General features: G+C 39.4%; 1 protein-coding gene across 33 annotated transcripts in view; it reads right to left on the bottom strand.

Moving 5' to 3' along the window:
• The window catches only part of PPM1B (protein phosphatase, Mg2+/Mn2+ dependent 1B), a 58558-nt gene that overhangs the window by 30492 nt on the left and 1604 nt on the right, over positions 1-26462 (bottom strand). For 8 of the 33 annotated variants that reach the window (NM_001031052.2, NM_001396767.1, XM_046938809.1 and 5 more), the window contains exon 2: positions 2893-3037. The exons of 4 other annotated variants lie outside the window; for them this stretch is intronic. The gene's annotated coding sequence lies outside the window, so the exon portion shown is untranslated. Of the gene's footprint in view, positions 1-118; positions 197-2892; positions 3038-3383; positions 3542-10047; positions 10228-12324; positions 12442-14101; positions 26237-26462 lie in introns of those variants that run through there. 21 more of the 33 variants (NM_001396772.1, NM_001396768.1, NM_001396774.1 and 18 more) reach the window with 8 other exon arrangements.

The following is a 26462-nucleotide window of genomic DNA, read 5'->3' as shown; positions in this document are numbered from 1 at the left end:
ATGGATAAGTTGCACGCTTTCATGCCATAACCTCTTATTTATCTGGAATGCAGCTTGGTAGGTACAAAGTTATGAGACCACATCTCAGATGCCCAAGATGAGCTTCACAGGAACATACCTCTACAATCACTGCAAACAGTACAATGTTACCATTGGTGCTCAGGCTGATACATTTTAGAGTTTCCAAGCCTTTGTCACTATGTGGAGCATCACAATTAGATAAACCGCATAGGTCACACCCACGAACTTCCGTGACCAGATGTCAACTTGAAACATGTAGCGCTCTTCCTAGTTAATGATACACAATTCTGAGATTGCTGGTGTGATTTCTGACATCTAGCAGCTGTCCACTCATATTAGCACTTGAGCTAGGCAATTACTGAAGAGGAATGCAGATATCTTTCTCAGGAACAAATGCTCTTGAGTAGAAACTTCCTTCATTCCATGTCACTCGTCTTAGTTTTCCAGGTAACAATTTCAGATATTATCAAGTTGTCATCTAAATATTATGAAGGTTGGGAAACTCAACTGCCATCTGGGAAACTCCAGTTTTATATGACTTACATATTAATTATATGAGAAGTAGTAGGTAAGATGCAAATACCCGGGCTGGTTCACCAGGTACTGCAATATCAGGCCCAGACAAGTGCAAAAAGTAAATCAATACTGCTTCTACCACTCCATGGGAACATCAGAGGCTCAAGTCCGAAAGCCATGATAGCTCTGTGCAAACCAGTACCCAAGTCTTTGTGCCATCCTGAAGTAGGAGTTTAGTGCACAGGCACCAGGGTGAGATAGTTAAATTAGATCTGACCAATTTAAGCTTTTCAACCCTTAAGTCACTTCTTGCCCTTGACAGAAACTCTGCAACAAGCTGTGGCATTATCATACCACGCAGCGGACTGCTCTTTACTTTCTTCTTTAGAGATCATACTATGGTAGGTTTGCTAATGAGACTTATATCCCACATTTACTGAAATTGCGCATTTGCCTACACTGAGTCATGCTTCCTGTAAACGATTCAAAGCAGAGGTAGACACGCAGCTTTTGTAGAAGGCACTGACCTACTATAGAAATGATCCTTCCCTAAAGAAAGTTCAGGTACTTCTACACAGTCTTTCTGTTGTTGCTTCTCTAAGTTCAAGAGAGGACCAGCTATTTTATGAGTTTAATTCAACTCTGTGCCTTCTCAAAATTCCACCAGACAGGTTTTCATTAAAGAAACAGCATGTGAAATTTCAAATAGAGCTACCATACAGCTAATATACAACAGGTATCAAAATAGAAGAATTCATTTTACTCATTAGCACAAAGCAATGTCATTAAAAATGAGTTCTCCCTTATCCCAAGTTAATACTCTCAATATAACTTACTGAACAAACATTGAAAGAGATGAGAGAAGAAAAGTTTCAGATGCATTTATGTGAGAATAAGGTAGAAATGAATGCCCAACTCAATCAAATAATTGCTCCTAACCAGGTCTGAAAGGACGAGGGTAATTGTTTTGCAGCAGGTACACAGAACCACAGTTAAAAAAAATATATTTTTTTTAAACTTAGTTGAGGGGTGACTTGTTGATTCACACACAGAAATCTAAGAAATACACATCCCATCCAACAAAAATATAGCCTATGACATTGTAAGAAGAGTTGTGCCTTTTCTAAATCTGTTACATCGCTGTGAATTACATACAAACACTGAACTGAAATATAACAAACAAACAGCAAAGCACATCCAAAACACAAAACAGTCAAACCTTTCTTTCATTAGAACAGCAGAACAATCAGTACCACCTCCCGAGCACAAACCCATCACTGATCTATGCATCACCCAACCTCTGAGTATGACACATTAGACTGCCTGAAATCAACATTCCACCACTGCAGTGATCCTGCCACTACAGTGTAAAGCAAACAAGTTTCAGGCAAACAACTCATCCTGTCAAGAGACACCAAAATGCGAAATCTAGACCAAAAGGTTTTAATTCCATCATAATTCTGCAGATGCAGTATATGCAATAAAGCAGTTTCATGGACAGTCTTGAAAACAGGTACTCCTTGTTTAAACACAGAATTAAATTATTCAGAAAAAAACAAAGCATGAAGTTTGACATTTTTTCATGTTTTTTTTTTTTTTTTTTTAATTAGCACAGTTCTGTAGCATTTAATTTACCCTTTCTAAAAAGAAATCAAAATGAAAGAATACAGATTTTTAGTTCCCCACCTACATGTTGAAAAGATAGTACGTAACTCAATAGCGGGACAGGAGTTATTGCCACCACTTTTCAGCCTGTTAGATAAAGTCAGGATAGGAAATCAGAAACCAAAACATTTTCACTGACCTGGAAGATGACAACAACCTTTCCCCTTGAAATAAGTCATTCAGAAGTTGAAGCTACAGTGGACTTGTAGCAACAATTTAGAAACTTTCTGTAACTGATTAAAAAGGGTAACTTAAACAGTAGTGCTGCTATTAGCTCATCTAAGGAAACGCAAACCCTGAGGGGAAGAAAAGCCACACAGGCAGTAAGCTGATTTAAGCTCATGGTGGCAAAATACTTCACGACTTCGACTTACACTAGACAATCTTTTGCGTAAGAAAATGCCTCCCTCAAATTCTAGGTCAGCATACATTTGGGTGTTGATAAACTATATTTTTTTCCATTTTGACTTAACTGTGTATTGTACAGCAGTAGAGAGAGGCCATTTTCTTCCTGTTTAAAATAAGATTAAGCAAATTTCAAATGCAATTAAAGGAGAAAAAACACATTCTTTTATCCAATCTGTTCCCAAATTTATGAGAAAGTCTTAGTCAAATAGAAGTTGCAAATTAAATGCAGTCCAAGCAATTATACTGTTCCATAAATTTCTAAGAGGCAGAAGTTGTTCTTACCTGTAATCACAACCTTGCCAAGGTTCTAGTTCAGTGTTGAAAGAATTAGTTTACATTCCTGCTGCCAAGGAACACATAACAGAATGACTTGCAAAACCTTGAGATAACAGTACGGGACACAACATCTGCTTTATTTTGGTATTTCCTAGAAAGAAACAAAGGAAGTAGTTAGCTACTCCAGATGGTACACAACAGATCTGTACATGAATTTAGGAAAAAGCAGCATTCCTGAAAAACAGAAGAGCTTGAACTAAAGCTATGTTTGGCTGTCATAAGATCTTCCAGTACACTCTAAACGGCATATTAAGGATTCATACCAACAACAAAAAATAAAATCAGATTTTTCTCTCCATTTTCCTTCACCAGCACAAGCTGGCACTTTAAAAGTCACCTAGCCTACTACCTGACATTCAAGTCCCTAAATTCAGTTACAGAAGGAACAGCTTTTGCATATCTACTAACACAAGTAGTATTTGCATGATTTTATTCACCTCCTAAGTGGCCAAGTAGACAGTTTGACAAAAGTGAAATCCATCAAGTGTAGCATGTCTTATTTGCCAACTCTTTACTATGATTGCTTAGATGTAAAAATGCACAGCAGTTTCACAGCTGAAGCTTTCTGCTTTTCTTTCAAAGTACTACAGCTCATCTGAAGAAATAATCATGATACATCTTTAAAAGTAGTTTCAATAAAACCCATCATAAATAAAACTTAAAACACGAAACTAACAGGTAACCAGCAGTTCAGACGTACATATCTACACAAGCATCTGAGCATCTAACCCTTAATTTTCAATAGGATGCAAATGCCCACGTTCCTTTATGGATCAGAGACTACATACTTAATCTCACAGACCACCCATCTTACAGAAGTTACTGCGACAGTACATCAGTAGAAGGAACTACTGCAGGAAGTACTCTGGCTAACAGCCAGCTTTGTCTGGGGCATGAGGGAAAGGCAAGCCTTATGGTAACACTGACGATTATAAGCTGATCACAGCTCTGCTGAGCTGAATGAGGCATAAAGGGGACATATGGGACGTTGACTGAAGAATGGTGCTATGACAACATTTCATTACGGTTTGCCTCTTCGAAACAGCAACTAGTGTTTTTCAGCCACCCAAAGTGCCTGTTTCTTTATACTCGTAAGCAAAAAGCAGCATGAAAGAAGGAATACTGTGCTACTGTTGGAAGAACCGTAAGGTTTCAGTTAGTTCAATGCACATAATGTCACACTGCTGCACGCCCTGTTTTCCCCTGCATTCTCTCTCCAGGCACCGCAACAGGATGGAGGGTTCAATGAATCAAACCAGGCCAGAAAAAGTCAATTATTTTCTGCCAGTTTAGTCCTCTAAACCATCTTAGAAAATGCGTTTCAGGCAAGTGCCCGTGCCAGAAATGCAGAACCAGCAGCTGCTGCCTATGCAGATTTGTTCTGAGTACTGTGAAACTATGACTTAAACAGCATCCACTCAATTGTTAACGAACTCTGAAGAAGTGTTTTGGAAGAACTAGACAGCAAATATTCTAAATCACTGCACTGGATTATGCTGCAAAGTCTTCCCCTCGTAAGTTACAAAATCCACCAGCAAAGAAAAGTTGTTTCCATACCTGAGGACTTCAGAATAAAAACAAACAAACAAAAAAAAATACAACAACAGGACAAAACCTCAAAAGACACAGATTCACAAAGTTGCAGGAAGCAGCATGACTCCCTCTCCTTAAGTACACCAGCCACTGGGGCACCACCACCAAACACACAGCCACAAGGCAGCTCCCTTCACACAGCGTCCCACCTCCAGAAGATCTCCTTAACCAGGAAGCTACAGGACGCTTACGTGATGAGGTGCTTGACAATCTCAGTCTTTCTAATGCTGCTCCAGTCGCCTCTGGAAGGGGCTGACTCACAGAAGCAGACAGAAATACAAGCTCTATGCTTCCCAGAAGCAAAAGGCTTCACTCCTCCCAATACTACTCTAAGAGGATGCGAGAACATTCATTAGACAAGGGTGACGTCTAGCCTGGAGACAGACTGCTTACATTATGATGGATTCCAAGAGAGCCATTTTGAGCTAAGAGTATCTTTCCCCTGAATATGCTTCATTTCACCATGTTAAAAGTGTTTTCTTCAGATGGAAGCAACAGCCAAAAGCATCACAAGTAAATCACAGAATCATAGAATATCCCAAGTTGGAAGGGACCATGAGGATCATCAAGTCCAACTCCTGTCACTGCTAAAAAATTAAAACCAACATTCAACAATAAGCATGTTAAAAAAATACTATAGGCAAGAACCCTGACAAATTTGAAGATCCCTACCACTTTACAGGAAAGTGGGCATCTCATACTAGTCTTTCTGAGAACTAAATACATACTAACTAAACTCAGTAGCAAAGCACTAATGAACCTCAAGATGAATCCAAACACTACAAGAAGCAAAAACCACTACACCATCCAGGTCCTTTGCAACTTCCCAGACTCTGGTCCAAGAAGCACCAGAAATACAATTTTTATTCCATTTAACAACCAGTAACAACTCTGACCTTTTAAGGACAATCACATCACTGCTGCTTTAAAACAAACCAGCCAACCCGCTCCCTTACCACCAATAAAAACCAAGTGAAATCTCATGTGTCATGTTTGACCTTGTGGTATCAAATATTACCACCACTGATATCAACCCTCCAAACTGTGGGTCATCAAGAAATTAGTAAAAGGTATGGCAGAAGTAGGAGATGCTGGGGGGGGGGGAGAAGGAAAAGAGCAATACTGAAAGCTCAGTGCAGGTTTGCCAGCATGCTGCAACTTCTTAACAGCGTGTTGTAAGCACACAGTAAATGTAAAACACTCCATCCCCCTCTTCATATAGATATTAGGCTACCTGATTTTACAGTAAAATAAGAACATATGCCAAGGGAGTGAACTAGTTGTGCAAGTTCACACAGTAGCTCCTTGTTAACCTACAAACAAAAGCCAGGAGCAGGAGTGAACATCTACGCAATCACTTGAGGCAAGGTACAACTTTCACCCTACAGAGGAAGCTGCTCATACTTTATAATAAGAGAATGATGAATTTTCTCTGCATTTGCTGAGTGATTCCTGGTTCTACACAACAACACTGAATCAAAACTGAACAAGAACTTGAACTGTGTTAAGCAACTTCTGTGCTTTATGCAATTAAACTAATATCCAGGTTTTGCAAAAACTACAGTGTTATCTTTTCAATGCATTTCAGAAGTAAAGTTTTAGGGTTGCTGTTGTTTCAATGCAGAAGCCTTGGAAATAAATTTGCTCAAGGTTCTGGTGAATATTTAGGTCAGCAGTTGGAAATTGGCTGTTCAAAGTTTTAATTGCAAGTTAATCATTTGAACCACTCAAGTCTGAATTTACAACGAGAACAACACACAATTAGCACAATATTTTACACCAGTCAAAAGCCCAGCAAGGCTCAGTACTGCTCAGTGTTCTAGCTAGGCCCACACTTATGTATTACTTCAGTGGGCTCATTTACAGCATCAGAAGCCTACGCTGTTTTTGATACACACAGAAAATAATTACAAAAGCTATTCTGAACTTTTTTTTCTGCAAACCTTTGATACATGTTTATAAGCCAAGTCTTTCATTCCTAAATTCTCTAATTGTCTTCTGGGAAAGTTTTACATCACCAAATTCACATTACGGCTAAGATTTCTTGGCAACAGTAGTAGCTTAAGTAATATTTGCTCTCAGCAGCTCATCCCCGTTTCCATGTTAATCCCTGTTGCTCAGCCACATAGATGGCTATGCTTATATAAAGGAATGCCTGAAGCAGACTGTTCATCTAGTCGATGTGTAACTCAAACTCTGCTGAATGATACAAGCAGAAGAACAAACACTGAAAGTCATCCTTGCTGAAGCTGTGAACATGAGTACGCAATCTGCACTTACCTATGCTGGAAGAGCTTTTCAAGCACCCAGTTTTGGAAAAAGCTCAGGAAAAAGGCCATCTAACACACTTCAGTAAGAATACTGAAGTATACAAAGCCTTCATTGTCAAGTATTTGATATTTATCAGATTAAAGAAAACAGATGATCTTCAAGAGTTAAAAGATGTGTCTCATTTATATGCTAGTATGCTTTCATTAAAAAGCTCTAATCTACAAAAAATAATCAGAAGTAGCAGACTTCTTTGAGTCAACACATTTATTGGGGTTTCTAGGACATTCAAGAGAAGAGTTTACAGGAGTCTTAGTAGGCGTTATTATATCCTGCATTACAGATATAGACTAAGTTCTAGATATGTGCTATGTCACCCATTGCAATTCAGGAGTAATAGACAGAAAACATGTTCGTACTGTCTCAATTTGAAGTTGAATCTATTTACTGCTAATTGCAAAGGCAATTGCGAAAACGTCTGCAAACATCCATCTTCCTGATGGGGATTCCAAGCCGCAGCTCAGGCACAGCAATTTGCAGAGGCAGCGTTAAGAATCATGTTTACCCTGAGCAAAGTGTCTGTCTTTTGAACACATTGCTATGGTGCATCCCCACGAGGCAAATTTATTACCATCTTGCTAGTTAGGATGATAGGCAGTAATGAGTCAGTTTGAAGCTATCCATCTATTTGTTGCTTCTGCAAGCATCTGGCCTTCTGATCAATGTTTAAAAAAATACAGTCACTGCAGGTGGATCACTGCAACTTTGTAAACATCATCTGCTTCACATAAGTAGAAATCACAGCCTGAGCACTGGTCAAACACTGAGAGAGCAGGCGCCACACGTGTCATCTGAGAGCATTACCAAGTACATCTATCCATTTAAAAGTCCTCTGGGCCCAAAACCACTCCTCACTGTGCACAGAAGTGGAATGCCTCACCCATTCCAGCTACTACAGCAATATAAAAAGAACATCCAGAGTTTGTCATACCTTCCCCCAGCAGAAAAGCAAGCTGTAAGTAAACTACAGCATTATTCAAATTCTGTGGTAAACTTGGGAATAAAAACTGTTTATTATGAAACAGAAACAGCTTGGCCCTTTCCTGCTAAGCCATTCAAGAAAATATCTTAAGGCCATGAAGAACTCTTACAAAAGCAATTTTCAGAAAAAAAAAAAAAATCAGAGAAAACAACGCATTTCAGCTTGGTTGATTCTGTTTCAAATACATGCATTTGGGTAATGAAGTCCCACTGTTACAGGCTTCAAAATATGGCAGGATCAAGAGGTACAGAAACCTGACATAACTGTCTTGTCTTATTGCTAGGATTCAAAAGGTGACCTGAGCTGCCAAGTATTAAGATGCTCTAGCTATAAGATATAGTCAGCAAGCCTGACAGTTTTCAAAGGATTAATAACATTTCACAGGAAATGCTCACAAAGTGGAAGAACAGACTCTCTGCAGATGACTATAGTGATTAATTCATCAATGAACAGTCTTCAGCTATTTTTAAGCCAGAAAACAACTAAGGATCCCAAAGCTAGATTATTATCTGAATAGAGAATCTCACTAGCTCAGTGGCTAGCAACGCAGTGAGAGTGAGAAAGCTTTGGAGTGAAATCTGGCTACTGTAACCACCGCGGTAATAGTAAGTTATTTATCTTCAATACCACAGTTTATATTCCCGCTGTACCCCACAGCCAAAGTCTGAACTGTTTTTACAACAAATCTTTCTGTGCAGATCCTGCATGTTACACAAATATCCCACAAAGGATTCTCAAAGGCACAACAGCATCCCTTTTGGCTGCTGGGGAATTAAGCCATCACAATTCTAATCTTGACAGCAAATCCTGTTTTTCCCACCTTACACATATATATACACACAGCATGAACTGGCACTACAAGTATACCTATATTTAGGAGGACTTCAAAATTCACAAAGTAGGGTGAGAAATGAGCAAGAAGATCAGAATACAACAATCCTTCAGTTAGCACCACATAAAGAAAACACAGCAAAAATTCACTTGTGTTGATGCGATTGACAATGAGAGAAATAAACGTATTGGATTCATAAGGGACCTTGAGTGGCTTTTTTTCTTAAATATATACAATACAGCTGGTTAGAGGGAGGACTCCCCTCTCTACAAGAGCGCAAGTGATGTCCTTACTCTGCCCTCATCTTCTGAGGGTATGTCTTCACATACAAGTGAATGAGAGCTGAGCCATCAGAGCAGCAAAGAAATAGCCTGAACGCTGCTGATGTTCCTGTTACAGGAAGAACAAATTCTCTGCCATAGTACTTAACCATTTGAATCTATCTGTGGCTTTCTTCATCCCATTACTGCTTCTAGTTTTATGTACAAAAGGATTTAAACGCAGAGGTCACTCATCACCATAACAAAACCACCAGAACATTCAAATCAGTAACATACAATATTATATTAACACTTATGCAATACACACTTTAGTACTTACTGCAAAGCAGAAGACTTGGAAAGAGCATTCAAATATCTGTTCCATCAACTAAAAGCCCACCCACACACATTAATCTTGCAGAAGTAGCGAAATCAAATTCAATACTTCAATATAGAAACTGAAACCCTCAGATAGGAATCATAAAAATGCAGTTATTTTTGCACCACAATCACAGTTTGAGCCTCGTGCTTTTTTCCCCCCCATCAGACTCTTCCACATCAAGAAATTTTCAATACCTATTAGCAAAACTATTTCATTAACACTACTGTATTAGCATTAGCGACAAAGCACTTTGAAACGCAAAGGCTATTTATATATTTCAGATTGGTTTTTCTGCCTAGAAAGATGCTACGCTCTCTCTTCACTAAAACAGATTAAGCACCTTGCTAATTTAACCCATTTAAATGGATCATTTCAAATGAAGAACATCTCAAAGCATTTTTAAGAAGTCAGTTATAATCAGATACTTAAGAGAAGCAGCTGATTCTACAAGATATGTAATGATATATTCCTACACTCCAGCATGTTCATTACACTTGTAATCACAGGATATATCCTACTCGATCCACAGTATGTGTTAGGTTTTAGATCACAGATGGTTTGTCTGTGACAGAAACACAGTACTGCTCCCTGCACTTCTGGATCATGCTCTACTTTTTTTTCTTTTTTTCTTTTTAAACATATTAAAGAAGCTTTCTAAGAAAAAAACTGAAGACTAAGAAATTACTATCTCTAGGATCTGCGGAGTGAAGCAAATTTCCATTACCTGTTTTTCTGGCAGCAGTCTCCAATATCGTTGCCTGGACACATGGAATCTTTTTCAGGTGTCTGCATTGAGGCTATCTGAACTGCTTCACTTGTCATCTAAACAGAGAAGTACTTGGCAAGAAGCAGCCATTTGGCAACTCACAAGTTTAAATACTCAAATTGTTTTCTCCAATTACTACTGCAAATTTCAGTTTGACAATAAAAATCAGCTTGACTGGCTTTTAAATCAATACAGTTTAAATTGACAAAATATTTAAATGCTGAAGTTTCAGATATATCTATTGAGGTAACAACTGTTTTAATTTTGCCACTATTTAAGTACTACAATACATGTTGAAATGTACCTGCAAAAATTCAAAGGGCAATTTTAGCAATAAGAATGTTAAACCTAACATGCAAAAAGACCATGCCATTTTAAAAGAAATCAGCACTAGAGATGGTGCTCAAGGGCTTACAAGCAGTCAATGCAGTTATGATAGGTCTACACGGACACGACAGGAAAAAAAAATTCTGAGAAGCAAGCACGTTAATAATTCAACACTTATTTTATGCCATTCATCAGGTCAGACATCAGTTGCAGGCGTTCTGGATAACAGATTAAGACACCATCTCCAGTTCCACAGAAGGTTACTGCTCCTACATACTGCTGGCTGCAAGACATTCCCTTGCAGAATGTGAACGGCAATGGGTACATCATCTTCACACCAAGATGCCTAAGAGAACACATTAACTGCAGAGAGGGTGAAGACACCCTACGTTGACATTCTGTTTATACAGGCAACGTGTCAAGATGCCTTAAAGTGATGTAACTTGAAACTTTCAAAGCCCACATCTCAGTCTTATCACTTTAAAATATGTTAAAACTTAAACTGCATGTATGCTCTACTTGGTTTAGTCCAGACAATTATTCCTAATATCTATAAAAGTATATTAAAAAAATAAGCAGAGTTCACAAAGGGATACTCTTAAGTACTCAAGTCTTTGCAGAATGATAACAAAATTTGATGAATATAGCTGTTTCAAAGCTAAGCAAACAAGCTTGGGGATTATGCAGGTAATTCAGTAAAAACTATTAGGAAAAAAAAACCAACACACAACCACAAAGGCACAACAAATTAAAAACAGTAATGTGAATGGAAGTCTACTGATGATCTGAACCTTCAAGTAAGTGCTGAATTCAGCACATTAAGTGCCAGTGTCAGTAGCCCCCGCAACCCCACAAGGGATAGCACCAGGCAACCAGCTGCCTACATTGCACTTGCACTGCAACTTGCACTTTACAGTCCCTCGAAACACCTCTTATGTCCTTCTGACTTCACATGAAATTCTTCGCCATCTGTTTTATGGCTGGATACCGTGCCCTTGTATTCCCCTGCTCACACAACCTGCTGTCTGCAAGGGATATGAATGAGTTTCCATTTTTCTGAAGCACTTATTCAGCTTCTCCTTCAGAAAACAGTGTATATGATCTAGTCAATGGTGTAGCCCATAAATATACTCCCCGAGCCTGGGAAATCAAGAGGAATTGTAAGCTGGGCTATGGACTTCATCACCCCAAACCTACTTAGACTCTTCATACTTCTCTTGGAGGCTGGGAATGATAGAACAAACATTTTATTCAATATTTTGTTAACCTATGAATGATAGCTGAAGGCAACAGCATCACTGCTACATAATTCTAATGACTCCTACCACTTGATTAGTGCTCAAATTTGCAGAGATGACAACTGCACGGGCGCTTGAAGCAATGGCTTTACTAATAGAAACACATTTACCACTCCTTTCAAAATGAAACAATCCTACCCTCTGATTCCCCAACTATACCCTGATATTTCGAAAGAGACCGGGATTGGCAATCCAGCTGTAACTACATTCAAGAGAAATGCCAACTAGATGAGCATGGAACTATAAAGTAAACCAAATATAGTTACTGACACAATTTAAGACATTCCATCTTGTATCATGCAAATTAGTATATCAGTTGTACAAGTATGAACATCTATTCTACTCAAAAAATACAGTAAACATTAGTTATGAGTATCAACTTGGTTAATTGTTTTAGTGAAAGAATGCAGGCACAGCTAGATTATGTGCACCTGATCACAGTACACATCCAAAGAATTATACAGCATTTAATACTTAATAAATATTCATTATATGCTTCAGGCTAAGTATAATGCACAAGAAAGCTGACAAATGAGTAGTAGTTCCATTTCACAAGCCTTGATATTCATGCTTTTTGCCATCTGGTCATGGGCAATTTTGAACGTCTTACCTTGAACGAAGTGCAAAAATCAAACTTCTTCCAGATCTTTGTGCTTCTGATAAAGATTCAGTTTAGAGACTCTTCTTTGTATGTTAGAGGGTGAATAAAGCAGAAGAGCCTGTAAGTCTGAAATTAGGAAGATGGAATAATTGACCAATTTCTTTCCTAGTTCAACACATTATTCAATAAAAACCATAGCTCAAGAGCTGCTTTATAGCAAGTTTTTGACTGGAATCAAGAAAACACATGAACAACTGGAAGTGGTCAAGTTAGTCAGGAAGATCGTACTTGTTTGAGGTAATCCAGCAAAAGATTACAGGAGTGCCTTTCATTTGTTAGAGACAAAAGGCAAATGGTGATATAAGCTAAACCACTCAATGGACACTACTTGCCAAAAAATCCACTACCGTTTGAACCACCTTCAAAAATAGGTGCACACAAATCTATTTATAAACCAGGAATACAAACAACCACGTAATAGAGAAAGCCTGCACAGGGTTATGTGTATTCATATATGTTTAAAAGGGGAAGAAGAAAAGCCTGGCATATTGATGGAACCATTTACAAGAGTACACATAGATACTGGAGTCAAAAGAAAGGACTATATAATCTCATGTACAGAAACCATATCAAAGAATCCTGTCGCTAACTACTAAATTTTTATAAAAGCAAAATGCTATTAAGAATGGAGCAAAGTTGCTTTTCTCACAAACTCAAGAGCCAGGCTATCACAGTTAAGCCCATCATGCCTAGGTATACTAGTACCTAACTTCAGTAGCTTGGGTCCAGCTAAAGACTTCCATTTTCAAATTGTCCACATGCAACATTTAGTTGACAGTTTCTTTTTATAACCCTGGGCAAAGGTGGAACTGAATCACTATCAGCAAAACTGTTGTTGTTTCTTTCTTCCACAAGAAACTTCAAAGAATAAACGTTCCACATATTGCTTGGCTTTACTTCAAGGTTCAGAATAATGGATGAAGGCAAGTGAGAGAGAAAACATATCAGCCACTATAAAGTTCTAGAACAACTTGAACAAGAGTATTTTTTATTTCTTTCTTAGATGAAATGACATTACTTAAAGAACGCATTTTGTCTATTCAATGCTTACCCAATAGTTAGAGATTACAAGTAACTACTGCTTAATTTCAGAAACAGCGAACATGAGTAATGGATCATACCCAAGTTATTTTATTTAGCAGCACTAGAAATACATGCTTCCAAATGAAACTGAAGTCTCAGCCAGAAGTGGTACTTCACAGAAATTTGAGTTGAAAGAGACCAAGGAGGTCTTCCAGGTAAATCACCATCTCAAAGTGCAGTCAAAGCTGAGTTCAGTCCTAGTTGCTTAGGGCTTTATCTACTCAGGCCTTGAAAATCTCTACAAGGGCAATGTCATTCTCAATTTATGACCCTCTCTCATTTTCCCATTGTGCTTCTCAGTAAAGAGATTAGCCCCAGCTTCTTGGTATCAAGCCTGGTATTCCAAAAGGATGCCACTCTTTCAGGCAACCAAAACCAGAAACAGCATTACAAATGGAGCCTGGGAACATATGGAAAAAACACCAGGTAAAGAGGAACAAAGCTGCCGTTTTTCATCCCTGTCTGACTTGCATTTAGCCTAATGTTCAGCAGATGCAGCTCGTTCTTAGCAGAGGTACAACCCAGCCAGCCTCCAGCCTGCAGCACTGTGGGTGTGTTTCCCATTCTAGAAGCAGGACTCGGCACCTCTTAGGCTCCTAAAGGCCCACTCTTCAAGGCTGAATATCTCTAGATGTGCACCCACCCTTTGAGCCGCCTTGCTGCATGTCCACCAGAAACCTGTTGAAGGTACATCCCATTTCCTCCTCCAGGTCCTTGATAACAAGAAGTGCAAGTCACCACACGTCACTGACAAACTCCACACCTCACTGGCATTCAGGCAGAGTATGAATGATTAACTGATACCCTTTGAACATGAATTTGTCCAGTCACCCCTACATTCAGACTACAAATAGGAGTATGCCGTAGAACACTGTGTAAAGCCTTGCTACAGTCAAAGTAAGTGATGCCCATTGCTGTCCCCTTATTCCAAGATCTAGTCCTTCCATCACAAGGCAGCCAAACTGGTCAGGTAATGATTTTTCCATGGTAAATCCACACTGGCAGCTTGTCACTACTTTCAAGGGCACAGAAGTGGTTTGCTATAGGTTGACAAACTACTTATAAACATAACTTATAAAGTTATCAAAATAAAGCATTTTTAGCACACGTAAGAGAAAGCTTTTTTATATAACACAGAAAAAGTCGGAAAAAATTAATCTCTAAGCTTAAACAATTTGTACAATTCAAATGTTCCACGGTCTAAATGTAAGAACTCAGTGCACAGAGATAGGCACATTTCAATAAGCTGAACACAGCCACCAAGAAATGAAGTTTCCGGTCACTTCTCAAGGTATTTGGCAACAAGACAATAACAGTAGTGGTTATAAGAGGAAAAAATTGGTATTCATAACTCCACTTCATAATATTCATAATAGAATATTAGAATTAATAGAACTTAGTGGCAGGAGAAGGGAAGAACAAGAGGAGCTGCAGAGAACAGCAAGTGGTCAAGAAAACCGAAGTATGTTTTATTACAAAAATTAGGAAGAATATCTGAAATTCAGATTGCTTACATCTTTTCAGATTATTTGAATTTCTTCCATTACACATTGAAAGCAAATTCATTTCACTGTGACCTCTGAACCTGAACAAATTCAAGAACTCATGGAAACAAAAGCAAAAGCAGTCAGTGCCCGACAAGTAACTGCACACCGCAGTCAATACCAGTGCTGACAGTACTGAAGTTTCACCCAAAATACTCCAGTTCCTCTGCAGTTCCCCAAAACTTGCACAGAGAGCACGGAGCAGATAATAAGCTCCAGCTCCACATTAAGCAGTGTACAATAGCACTGCCACAGTGGATGAGCAGAGGCAATTCTCTTATCCCCCAGGGAAATCTGCAGACATGACAGAAGACAGAGAAAAACAGCTCAACTCTCCCGGGAACTTTTTTGTGGAACCCCTCACCATGTCTTCTGCTATGTAAAGCTTTGGTTTCTACTGTGTTCTCACGTGCCTACAGAATAAAGATATTCTTGTCAGCAAGCGCTGATATTTAATTAAATGGGAATGACCACCACGAGAGGAGTCCTGTCATCAGCCGCAGCACACTATGCATTTGGGGAAAATCCAGAAGAGCATTCATAATTTAGCTATAATAGAGGTTTTAACATTAAATATTGATGGCAAGTTCTTTTACTTTAGGATCACAATACAGCTGGTGACACTGCTAACACTGTCACATTTGACATGATTTCCAGTACTTCCTTCTCTTCACATTCTTAGTTTAAATTAAATTTAGGATCTTTGATGATACAACTTGACACTGTTTCTATCTGGACTTCTTTGCTTCAGCAGATCAGAGTGATAGCCATGTGACAATGGATATTACTTTGAATTGTCAAGAATTCATCAGCAGCAACATTTCAATCAAATTTACAGCTTCCACTGGTAAAACAGGTTATCAGGTACTGAACAGTATCCAAACCATCGGACTCAGGCAGTGTTCTAAGTACACCTTAAGAGAAACTCTTCTGAAATATGTCAGGGTGCAGCCTCGCAACAAGCTGGCTAAGCTAAATTGACAGCGCTCCTGCTACACCTACTCTTCTACTCCTCCCTTTGCTCTAGCAGTTGCTTTCACATCCTCATTTAGCAAGCTGCTTCAAGAGGCTCAACTGAAAGAAAATTAAGCTGAGTAACAGATAAGCTTCCAAAATTTTACAGCCACTGTTCTAAACAGCTGCAAAGTAGTAATAACTGCCTGGCTGACAAGAGAACAGAAGTATCTGATGCCCCGCACTGCCACCGAGGTAACAAAACATTCACTAACTACAAGAAACTCATAATAAACAAGATAGATTTGATTAAATTACACACGAGCTATTTCTTTAATTGTGATGGGTTTACTTTTGTTCTGCCCGTAACATTTCAAAACCACTTCACTTTTGCAGTGCAATCGAACAAGCTTGATTGCTTTTTCTCGTTTAATGAAAAAGAGGCAAGAGAGAATTTCAGCCTTTTTTCCCCTCTGAACACCACAGTTCAATCCAAGTACATTCCTTCAGTCTCCCAAAGACCTTCTAAGCATTTTTGCTTCCTCTAACAGAGGTGCAAGTCTATCAGTTCCACAACATCTCACATACACAACAAGAAGAAATTTCATCCCGCGTTAAGTTTTTCGCTACCTGCAGGACTTGGGCTTATGTTTGTTTTTCCATGTTATTCAAGGTGAAAAAACTTTGGGAAAAAAAGCAGCACAGATTGAAGTTTCCACCCCCACTCCCAATCCCTTTTCAATAAGGAATACAACAGGAAAAAAAAAGGAGCTCAAAGAAACCATGTTGACAGTGATAAGGACAGAGAATGAAAACTAAATACAAAGCAGCTCCTCCCCACTCCCTAGCAGCGTACTGGTATTAAAGAGTCACAGGGCCTCCACAAAGCAAATAACTCCAGTAAGCAACAAAACTTGGTAATAAGTCCTTGCCTATCCACCAGTAAAAATCCCTCACATGATGAAAAGAGGCATACAACACAGCCCAGGGTTAAGGTATTAATGAAGAATATCTCACAATAGACAGTGCTCTGCCTACCCCAGCATCCTCTACATTAGCAGAAGTTTTCAGTAAACCTATGTTTCTTTGGAAAGTAGTTCCGTTTACTACTGCACTAAAAGCACCTATTACTTTCCAATTCCTCTCCTGCTTGTGTTAGTTTCTTTCATTTGGCAACAGCATCTCGCTTCGACCCTAGGAAAGGAAAGGATAAATGCTAAGTGGAATCAATCAACAGTTCTAAGGTTGGAGCAAAAACTACAGGGCAGAAGAAAGCTCACTCATAGGTAGCCCAAGTTCACTGACTCTTTATGTACTGGCAACAGCTTAATGTGACCACTAAAAAGGAAAGTGGCAGAAAAGGACAATAGAGATTCCAACAGAACATAGTGGGACCATTACTTCAAGAAGTAAGACAATCCATGGTAGACCTAAGCTGTCACATCTGCTTCCTATGCAAGTCTTCCGATAAACCAACAAACAAAACCTATGGAGAAGGGACAATATGTTAAGACACATCAAGACATCTTCCACATTAGCTCCACCTTCTCTGCGGAACAGACAACATAACCAGGTTTCATATCTGAACAAATCTCTCACAAAAAAAAAGTGTTATTTCAGTTCTGGAATTGCTATCCTATGCCTCCGCTTACACAAAACATTTCCCTATTAACCAAACAAAACAAAGAAACGTCAGTGGGGGAAGAAAAAAAAGCCAAGCAGTAACTGAACAGTGCTCTCCCCAGATGGAGCCCTACTTCCCCTCTGCACATGTACAGAAATATGGAAAACTGTTCAGATTGAAAATTAGAGTCAAAACAGCTGTGAATATAAAGTACTTTTGAAGGACAGTATCTTCCAGGAATAAATTACTACAGGGTTTCAAAAACACAGTTTCAGAACGCTTCTCCCATGACACTTTTCTAACCACGGTAAATTCTTTTCCCTGTCATGGACAACAATAGCACAAATTTATTTCAGGAATCCTAAACAACACTGCAATTTCATTCCTTCCCCTCTGGCTCCCTAAGTCAGCCTCACTTCAATGAACGTCAGAAGAAAAGTGATCAGAAGATGTTTGGACAATCTCTAATCTTATCCCTTTCTCCTGCATAACTCAAGGTATTCTAAGTTAACACCATTTCTTCTTTATTAAAATTAAAGAAAAAAATACTGAAAGAGTGAAAGAGTGGTCAAAAACACATAGTAAGTAAACGGTTATCGTTAACAACAGCTACTATTTTGAGATCATTAAGTATTTCAGAGTTGTTCTTCTCTGGCCTACAGATGGTGAGGTTTGTTTAACTGAGAAGTTACCCTATTGGATTTAGTTACAAACTAGATATTGGCATTCAAACCAGGTGTTGCCTGCATCATGTTTTTACTCTTACATAGTGAAAAACAAAACTAAAACCCTAAAACCAAACAAAAACAAGACCCAACATACCAAAGCACAGATATAGTTCAGCATAAGGCATACCAAACAGAAAACAGAAGTCAGATGAATTATATCATTTCACTATGATATAAAAGAAGGAAAAAAAATGTCATTACTATGGCAAAGTTCTAACAATGCTTTTTTTTCCTGCCTAACACACAAGTTAAATTATTACTTTAGAAAAAAAACCATTAAGCTATAGCTTTTACCATTCCTCAAAAACAGACAAGCTCTCAGATTTGCCTGCAGAGCAGAGTGCACAGAATATTTGACTCTAGCAAATACTGTGAAACATTTGCATTTGTGTACTGCTTCAATTGCTTTCAGTTTCTTTACGTTGTAAGAGACACCCAAAAGAAGGGTTGGCTGGAAAAATGTCTCACAAAGCAACCATCGCTTCTATTTAAGCATCTCCATGAGAACGCCAATGAATCTTTAGGTCCTCTTTAAACAGCAATTCAATTATGGTGCACTTCTAGAGGACTTCTGAAATAAGCTGCACGAAAAAATAGTATTAGTTCTAGCCATAGCTTTCACAAGATCATTTTCATTTTGGTTACGTACAGGAATACTATTTGTCTAGTTTTACACACAATCAAGTGCTATGTTTTAGATGAAGTATCCCTCTCAGTAATATACTCAGACATAACTCAGACCTCAAGCGTTTCCACTACCCTAAGCCATCAGTAAGGGAACCACAACATGGTGACAAACCCACACCAAATATGGGATATTTTACCATCATCATCAGTAATACAAAGATGGGTTTGTTTCTTCAAAAAATAAACAAAAAACACATCAAAAAAACATTTTCAGAGAAAAAAATGAAACAAAGTTCATTTCTATGTTGTGTCTTCAGGAAAAAAGATAAAGACAAAGAAAATGTAAGTTAGCAAACAGATAAACAGCACAGCTGAAGAGTTGGTTTGATACAGCTATGGGTACCAGTCCTACAAGTACTGGCTAACAGTCACTGCTAGAGTAAACTGAGTTTACTGCTTGTAATCCCTACCTGCAATGAGACACTGAACTCCCTTTAGGCATCGCTTCAGTTCTGACTCACAACACCCAAAGCGAGATGCTCTTAGATCCTAACAGAATGTTCTGTGCACCAGGGCTGTAACGAGATGGACAGAGCTTCTCTGCCTCCTAAAAGGGAGGATCTCCAAGACAATCACTACCTAGGTGAGTCCCTGAACTGCACAGTTAGGTCTGGATTAAAGCATTACATTAGCTGAAATAAGAAAGGATCTTCATGTTTCTCATATTAACACACATTAAAGAAATACCACCCTTTCTTGAAGAGTCAGCTATGAACACCTCTTTCTCAAACAGCCCACAGAGAATCAATCAAACTAGATGCCAGAGAGTAAGCACCAGGGCTTACAGCAGTACCCTATCTGACATGAGGACTTGTGCATAAACTAGTATACAGAGCATGTTTCAACTAGGAGAGATTCCTGTTGGAAATCAGAGCAAACAAAAATGCTTTGAGTTTTCATGCACTTAAAACAGATCCAAAAGGAACACTTTCTTCAGTTTTTACACACAGAAGACAAAACTCAGAATTCAGTCCACACTCTATAACACCCAAGTACAGTATACTCCTCATCTGACAAGTTTCAAAGCACATTAGAGTTTCAGCAGCTTTTCAAGGTCACAAGAGCAATCACAAACCAAAATCCCTTCTATGTACTCATCTACCACCCTCAAAATCAAATCTAGCAGTACTCCAGGCATCAGTACACTGCTCATTTAAAAAAAAAAACCTCATTCATGGTTCAAAACTACTTTACATATCAGGGTATACTACTAGTCTCTAGTTTCACAGAAATCATTACAAAAGACTACAATATACAGCTGGGGAAATTTACATCCATCCATTTGGGGCCAGTTTAATACGTATGTTGGGTGCCCTCAATAATTGTATCTGCCCTGTAGAGAAGAGATTGGCCACTGTTAGGAGCACCGTTTCCTACCTCTGAGTATGTAACCTGAAACATGGGAGGGAGAGAATAAAATAACTTTTAACTGTTATGGAAGAAATAAAAACCACTTCTAAATTTATATAAAAAGGCTTTAGGTAAAGCAAGAGTTACCATGAATGATAAGGTTGAATACAGCCATAGAAAGCCAAGCTCCAGTTCCCCTCCCTCAGCAGTTTGCTCAAACTCACCACAATTCATAAGTTAACACAAGAGTAAATACTTCAACAAATAATCATGTTCTGTGAGTTTTGTGGTAATAAATAGCTGGGTCAAGTAGAGACATTCCATCCAAACTAGTGCCCTCTTGAGAACAAGTACTGCAGGAGCTCAGCTTTGTTACCGACAGCATCTTGCCATGCAGGACACATACATTACACGTGCCCCAAACACATAAAAATACTTTCAGAGCTGACTTGCAATATTACACTCAGAAAAAATCCAACCACAAGACACCAAGCCACAGGAAGCCAAGCTTCACAGATACTCATTTCATTCTTGATTAACTGAGGTAAAGCCATGAAAGAACTGCTTTCCAGCACTGCTGTTTTAATACTAGTAATTTTAACAATAATCTCAGAACTAGGGCCAATAATTTGGGAACAAAGATTCAGATACCTTTCAAGATAGATAAAATGCCTTACTCAGAGGGCACCCAGGCCTGACAACAGCACTCAAGAGGCAGAAGAATGGAGGATGTAGACACATGCACTGCTCAGCACCCTCTGCAGCACTCTAAGATGCTTTAAGACTCAATCAGAACATCTGCATTAGCATTTTCATTTGGACCAGTAGTGCACTTTCAAGGAAATCTGAGCCATCCCATTTACTGTGCTTAAGTTTGCACCCTCTGAGTAGTCTCTAAACACATGATCTGGACATCTCTGAGATTTACCTCAACTAAAACCCCTGGAGAGCACCTAATACCCAGCAGTATTTAGGGTGTACTTAAAACCAGAGTACAACTAGTCTAAAATACAACCACACAAACTATATGGTATACTACATATACCGGGTCCACGTAACTTACTGTTCCACTCTACAGACCATCTGCAATTACAGCATACCGCTTGATGATATAAATACAAGCAATAAGGCAGATACTGCCCATTCATCTAAGAGACCTTCAAGCAGCAGTAACTTGTCCTGAGCCACCAACACACCACCTCATAAGACCTAAGGCAGCTGTACTGAGAACGACCCTCTCTTCTGCAGTAACCACAGCACAAGTGTTTCAGCACTCATCCCCTCTTGCCTCCACTCCTTCGCAGTTACAATTATCAAAAGCTGGTGGGATACACCTAGGAAAGTTTTCCTATTAACCCTAAAAACCTCAAAATCTACACATTTCATTATCACCTACATCTACTGTAACATACAACCTTTTAAGAAACACTGAAAACACAATTCAATAACCCGCAGCAGCGGTTCCACTCAAGCTCAGGGTAGGGAACAAAGCACACACTCTGTAATGCTTTATATTACTATAATTACTATATTGTATTATATTTTCTGCTCAGATCAAGTATTAATTTCCTACAGATAGTTCTATCATTTAAGATGTTTCTCTCTAGTCACCAACTTTTCTTTTGCCACACAAGATTTTAAATGCAAGGTCATGAGTTTTAAACAAGAAATACCTGGCTTTGATAAGACAGGAGAACTGGTGAGAATAGGCCACAGCATGAACCACACACGATGACCATAGAAATAACAATGAAATGTTACCTCTTCTACTAAAGAAATCATCATCTCATTTCTTAACCTCCTTGATGAAATCAGTTAGTTCACATTCCAACAACACGGAACCATGTTTGCCCTACATTCAGTAAAGGTCAACTTCCTGCACTGGGGTTACCGAAATACTGAAGGTGGTATTTTGTCTTAACATACACTAATGCCCTGAAAACCGCCGAGACAGACTGCTGCTCTCCTCTGTTACCTAATAGGAAGCTTGTGGTCATTAACTTGTCATTACCAAACACACCAAAGAGCCATCTCAAGCTCTCCAATAGCCTGCTCTGAAACATCCTTAAGTGAATTGGCTATTTTCCTCAGCTGAATTCTGGTTAAGTCTCCCAGGAATAGATTTAAGCACCTGGGTACATCATTCATATGAAAGAAAACCCAATGAAGAGATTATTTTCCATCAAAAAAGCTGAGAATCTAGACCCTCAGACAGTAATGTAGTAACATCATAAAACCATGAACCGAATGAATATTACTGAGAAAGTAATGGTGCTTAGGGGAGCAGTAGGGGGCAATTTGTTTTTCATAGCAGAACAATACCTGGATCAGAAAACCTCCCTCAATTTGTAGGAATGGCTGCAGCAGCTGAGATGAGGAGGGGGGCTTTTATCAACATTTTCACTAAAAACATCCTTCGGCCTTGTCTCCCAATGTAAATTCTCCCAAAAGGCAGAAGACTAACTTAAACTACACTCATTAGCAAACCCTACGTTTCACCATACCAATAACACCTCGAGAAATTAAGATCAGTACTAAACTGCAAGAGGCGATCTCCAGCTCATGCAAAACTTCTCAGATTAGTTTTCTTGCAACATTAATTAATTCTTAAGAATTTATGTTTGCCATAAGCACACAAGACTGCTCAGGTACATTCCACAAACACTATAGGTCCTATACGCTCTTCAACTCACAACGCTTACATGCATGGTTGAAACTGCCACATTAGAAGCAATCAATCTCAGACAGATTTGCCAAATTTTAGCTTGTTTGACTCAGTGTCTCCCATGCTAGGTATCTGTCCAAGCCTGAAAGACATTAGGCAAACAGCTGAGGAGTTCTGCAAGGCTGTCTATCATAGAGAAAGAGTTTTGGTTGTTTTTGGAAAATTGGCATCCTTGCTCTTGCATCAAGAACGTGTTTTTCACTGTCCATACAAACGATTCCTCTTCTCCAAGCTTTTATAGGCTGATGTTAGTTGATACTTTCTTTTTTTTTTTTGAATTAAGAACTTGTAATGCCTCGTCCAGATATTGCAGTTAAACTCCCTGAAGATTACGTGCATACTAGATGGACTGAAAGCCAGGCCTAACCCACTCCTGGAGTTTCATAAAACATCTCTCACATCGCACCACAAGCAGTTGAGACAATACGAAAATGCAACAGTTCACACCTTGTACATTTGTAAGCCAAACCTTGCAGATAATCAAGCATAAATAAGTGAAGATCAGAATGAAGGTGACAAACATGGAAATAGCCTACGTTGCAACAACTCCAACAGTTTTTCAAGAAATCAGCATTGCTTTCCTCCAATTTGCTGAGAAAATCAATATTGAGATCAAAGCACTCGGGCTGCTCAAATGCCCAAGATCTGATGGATGCATCTTTACCTTCAGAGAGGCAAAGAGAAACTGGAGTGTAGCAGTGAATTCAGAGATGAGAAAAGTTTGTTCAACAATGTGGTAGGAATTGAAAAAAGTAAAGATAAAAATTAGAGCATACAAGGTGATAGAGGTGATCAATATCAGAGGGAAAAAATGGACACAGATAAGCGTGACCTGTTAATCACCCTCCACAATTCACACCCTGAGTCTAGAACTTGAATTGTTTTACCAAGGCCTCCCCATTGACGTGGGGAACACTGTGCTCACAAAAAGCAGCACTGAGGTGACTCCCAGTGCTGACTGGAAAAGAGCAGCTATTTACACTGTGCTACGCATTCCTACTATAATGATGATCCACGATGCTTCCATACAGTAAATCTGAATTTGCAGATTGAAAGAGGATGAAAACGGATCCAAATTGAAATAATTGTACTATAATCATGAATATCACAGCTACTGTTGTCTTTTGTGTTTTGGTTTTTTTAATCTAATATTAAAAGTGAATTAGTACAACAGGGAACAGAGTAAAAGAAAGAAGAAAAAGAGGCGAGTTAACATTTAAGAAGTATTAACTGCACTCCATCACCCTCCCTGAGAATGGCAGTCCTTTACATCCGGCATCTTAAAAGACTGTATTAAACACACTGATTCTGCAAGCTTTAACTTAAATCGTGATGGGTTTATATTTATGCAAGGTGTGGTCTCAAGCTCAGTAAAGCAAGTCAGAAGCACATACTAGTAATCATCTTCGAAACATTTACATGCACCAGCATCCACTGGTAATTCCACATCAGCGATGAGGAAACACCCTGGATAATCCATCGTAACTACAAGCGAGACTTTTTTTCCTCCACCTTCTGCCTTTTTACTCGACCACATCACAGCTATCACAACAAAAATAAACTAGGTTCTACACATGACTTGCAATCACTTTGCCCTTCAAAACAAGTCAGATACCTACTTACTTCCTCCTTGCTTTCTCTTTTGCCCTGTGCAGCCACTACAAATGTCCCCGACCTACTAACACCCAAAATTCCTCCAAGACTTCCAACTGCACCCTTCAAACATATAAGGCCTCCAGCTGTCAGCCTCACACTACATACAGCCCTTTCCATACCATGTTAATTCAGCATCCCCATATATTGATGCTATGCACCATAATTAAACCACGTATCCCATAACACAACCTCCTCCAAACATCTGTACAGAACACGAGATGAGGCGCTGTGTAAACAAGTAATTCATACTACCACAAACCTACAGAACATGGGACACACAGATGCAATTTCTCTCCACTTCCACCTAAGCCAAACAACTTCCCACTGTAAATCATCATTCCACAGATCTCAGGCCCTCAAATGTTTAGGTACTAAGCCTTCTTCAAACAGCATTACAGCCAGTACCTCTGACACACAGTCAACCTAAGTATAAAGGTTTATGTAACGCACAAGCACAGACAGCCCAGCCTCAGTCCACATACATGGAACTTGTCTGTACCACAGTGCTTTTAGTTAGCGGCTCATCTGCCAAGACTGTTACAAGCATTTGTTTCAGCAGAAGTTTACACTAAGCTAATGGACAATTTACCTACTGAGACAAACAGAACAAAATAAAGCAGGAGGAAAAAAAAAAAAAGAACCTTGAAGAGAAACCTCGTGACCATTTGGTAGACTCCCCTAATCCTGTAATATCACCCCATCTTCATTTTTTTTAGCTTCCACTGGCTGTCACAACTATACTGTGCTCCTCTGCACACGGAGGGGAGGCAGGACCACCCACCACCTGCTACCTACCCAGGACACAGCTGAAACTCCAACCCAGTTTGCTCAGCATCCCCCCCGCCGTTTCAGCTTTTCACATTCACAGTAATGAAAGCCTACCTCCTCTCTCCACACAGACTATAGTTCCCACTAACTCAGCAACAGGAAAATTCCAGTTTCCCTTTTGTACCAATACCATTCCCCTGATACACACATGTACACAATGCCTAACATAACCTTCACCCTGTAGATGCACAATCCCCACCAACTCATCCAATTCCCCTCTTTCCTCAACAAAACCTTTTAAAGACTCTGATGTTCATTTCTACTTCCAAGTATAAAGCCAAATCCCCTCACATCCTCATAATCTACAGTAATCCCAAATAATTTACCCACAAGAAGAGTGCACTGATGCTCTTGCAGACAGAAACATGTACTGCCTGACTCCCGTCACAAATACAGGTACATATGTTTCCACAGTCTCTACTAGCACACGCATAGGCTTTTCTCCAAACAGCACCACAGTGTCCTCAACACACAGCAACTGCCACAGGATTTCCACTTTGGATTTCAGAGTTCAACACGCAGTATCCAGGCCTTCCATGTCACCGCAGGTATGACAGCAACTCACAGCTCCTGACATGTTCCCAGGACAAAGATCATGCTGCTCGCTGCCCCAGCCTGCCTCACCACACCAGCAGCAGGGCTCACCCAACTGCTGACAGCCAGACGTCCCCAGGCCCTCACTACATGCACTAGGCAAACCAACTTGCATGCAGTTAGGACCATGCGTCTCTCCCTGTCCACATACCAGCTTGTAATACACACAAAGGTCTGATACATTGTGGCTAACCATGCTGGCCACCAAAGGAAACAAGTTCAGAACCCTGTAGGAACCTGTTGTCCCTGTGCCTGGAACCCGTGCAGCAGCTAACCACCCGAAGTTGCCCTCCCCCATAGCGTTCAGAGGACAC

The sequence above is a fragment of the Gallus gallus genome, chromosome 3 (genome assembly GCF_016699485.2).
Source record: "Gallus gallus isolate bGalGal1 chromosome 3, bGalGal1.mat.broiler.GRCg7b, whole genome shotgun sequence".
NCBI classification, from domain to species: Eukaryota; Metazoa; Chordata; class Aves; order Galliformes; family Phasianidae; genus Gallus; species Gallus gallus.
Note: the sequence above shows the minus strand (reverse complement) of the source record. Positions and strands in the feature narration are given on the sequence as shown.